We start from the raw sequence: 2,500 nt of genomic DNA, 5'->3' as shown, positions 1-2,500 counted from the left end.
CCACCCGTTTACCTCTTAGCGGTTTCACGCCCTCTTGAACTCTCTCTTCAAAGTTCTTTTCAACTTTCCCTTACGGTACTTGTTGACTATCGGTCTCGTGCCGGTATTTAGCCTTAGATGGAGTTTACCACCCGCTTTGGGCTGCATTCACAAGCAACCCGACTCCGAGAAGACTCCGTTCCGACGAGCCAGGGGCCTCTACCGGCCTCACACCGTCCACAGGCTAGGCCTCGATCAGAAGGACTTGGGCCCCCGAGCGTCGTCGGAGAAAGGAGGTCTTCTATACGCCACATTTCCCGCGACCGCCAGGCGGCCGGGGATTCGGCGCTGGGCTCTTCCCTCTTCACTCGCCGTTACTGAGGGAATCCTCGTTAGTTTCTTTTCCTCCGCTTAGTAATATGCTTAAATTCAGCGGGTCGCCACGTCTGATCTGAGGTCGTAGGCAGAAGAGAACCGAGCGCCGGCCGGGCCACGCCAGGGGGGCGCAGGGCAGGCAGGCAGGCAGGCAGGCAAGGCAGTGCAGTGCGCGACGGCCGGCAGCAGGCGGGCGAGAAGGCGGACCGGCCCGGCGCGCGCCAGCTCCCCCGCCGCTGGCGGGTGAGACGGGCGGGTGCCGGGCGGCCGCGCGTCACGCTCGCGCAGGCCGACCGAAGGCTGGCTGTCTGTCTGGCTGGCTGGCTGGCTCCCCTTGCACCCCGCGGTGCACGGGCGAGACCCGGGCTCGGCTGAATTCGCTTCCCGAGAGCACCGACGGACGCCGGCGCGGACCGAAGCGAGCGGGCGCAGCGAGTAGGCGGTGCGGGGTGAGCCGAGCGGCGGAAGAGGTGCACACGCCAGGGACGCGCCGCGGCGCGAGGCCGACCCCTCCCGTGCGTGCGAGGCACGGTAGAGGCGCGGCCCTCTTTCCCTGTCGAGCTCGCCGGGAGCGGGGTTGCTCACCCCGTCCCGTCGACCCTCTCTCGCTCTCCATCTCTCCTTCGCCTCCTAACCTCCTCGATCGCCTCGCCACTCGGTCTCGCGGCGGCGCACAGAGGCTCAACGCTGGCAACACACCACACGGCAACGCCTCGGCGAGGCAGGCGACAGTCCCGAGCAAGGCGGCGGTCAGAAGCGACGACGAACTCGCGGCCCTCGCGGCGGAGGGGCGCGGCGCTACCGCAGTGACGGCCGTGCAGGGGAAAGGCGCCGCCGCACCGCGTCCGCTGGCGGACGGGGCGAGGCCCAGGTGGGCACGGGTCGAGGGCCTCCGAGGTGGCCACGCGGCTCCACTGGGGGGGGGAGGCAGCCGCGTGGCGCGGAGGGCTCCGGGGTCTGCACTTAGGGGGACATAGAGGGTTCAGGACCCTCTGCGACGCCCCAGCCGCGCGCCCGCCAGCCTGGCGGCAAGCGAGCGCGATTGATCGTACAAGCGACCCTCAGACAGGCGTAGCCCCGGGAAGAACCCGGGGCCGCAAAGTGCGTTCAAAGTGTCGATGATCAATGTGTCCTGCAATTCACATTAATTCTCGCAGCTAGCTGCGTTCTTCATCGACGCACGAGCCGAGTGATCCACCGCTAAGAGTTGTCTAAGAGGTTTTCTTTCGGCTTTGTGCCGCCTCGCCGGACTCAGGCCTCCCGTCGCTCCTGCCATGCCGACGCTCCGCCGACGACCAAGCTGCTCCTCCTCCTCCTCTCCTGGGCAAGAGCGAGACAGCAGGGAAGGCGGACGGCGCGCCTGTGGCAGGAGACGGAGCGTGAAGCAAGAGAGCCGGCTGGACCAGCAGGCAGCCCAGGACCGCCCAACACCCCACCTCCACGCGGAGAGAGGAGCACCAGCGAGCGACGGCCCTGTCGCGCTCTCGCGCTTACATTCGTCAGACTGATCACGGTTTGAAGGAAAACATCAGGGCGTTCGCGATCCGCCGCCGCCGGGCCAAAGGCCTGCACCCGGGGCGCGCCAGACGAGCGGAGGCAGGATCTCCACCGCCGCCGCCTCCCAACCAACCGAACCGTGTCGGGCTTGCCGAGCCGCGCCCTACGGCCGTCCCCTCCCGGAGCGGGACGGCGACCTGGGCAGAGAGGCGCTGGCGGACCAAGCTTCATTCGCTGGGAGACCGCTAGCTCGACCAGACACCGACACGAACGGAGCCGGAGTGCGACGCTCGCGACTCTTTAAACCACCGCCGTGCCCAACGGCTCGCGGGAACCGAAGGGGAGACGTCTAGGATACCCTGCTCGGGGGCGAAGGGAGTTTAGGTATAGGCGACCAGAAGTGTCCCGCACGGGGTGAAGAGACCGGCCCTGCACACCGGCCCGACTCCCCGACGGAGGCACAGTGGCCGTCGACCCAGGTCCCGTGGCGACGAGCCGCCCGACGGCGCCCGAACCCGCAGCCGCTCCCTTTCCTGTTTTCGACTGCGGTCGGTCGTGCCGCCGGGGCGGTGGTCCGAAATGACGCGTCCGGCCTCCGAGCAGAGGCGCGCGCCTGCAGCGCGTCGGCGGCCGACGGCTAGACTAGGTC

The 2,500-nt window shown here is 68.2% G+C and overlaps 2 non-coding genes across 2 annotated transcripts in view; both read right to left on the bottom strand.

Moving 5' to 3' along the window:
- Nucleotides 1-439, bottom strand: part of LOC140193323 (28S ribosomal RNA) — a 3,833-nt gene extending 3,394 nt beyond the window's left edge. Inside the window, exon 1 of the ribosomal RNA XR_011884739.1 lies at nucleotides 1-439. This exon is cut by the window's left edge and continues 3,394 nt beyond it. This is a non-coding gene — a ribosomal RNA (28S ribosomal RNA).
- Nucleotides 440-1,409: 970 nt separating this feature from the next.
- Nucleotides 1,410-1,563, bottom strand: LOC140193291 (5.8S ribosomal RNA). Its single transcript, XR_011884707.1, has one exon. It is a non-coding gene; the product is annotated as a 5.8S ribosomal RNA (ribosomal RNA).
- Between the last annotated feature and the right edge of the window lie 937 nt (nucleotides 1,564-2,500).

This window comes from Mobula birostris, unplaced genomic scaffold (assembly GCF_030028105.1).
Source record: "Mobula birostris isolate sMobBir1 unplaced genomic scaffold, sMobBir1.hap1 scaffold_502, whole genome shotgun sequence".
NCBI lineage: Eukaryota > Metazoa > Chordata > Chondrichthyes > Myliobatiformes > Myliobatidae > Mobula > Mobula birostris.
The sequence above is the reverse complement of the archived record's forward strand: the minus strand, read 5'-3'. Positions and strand labels throughout refer to the sequence as shown.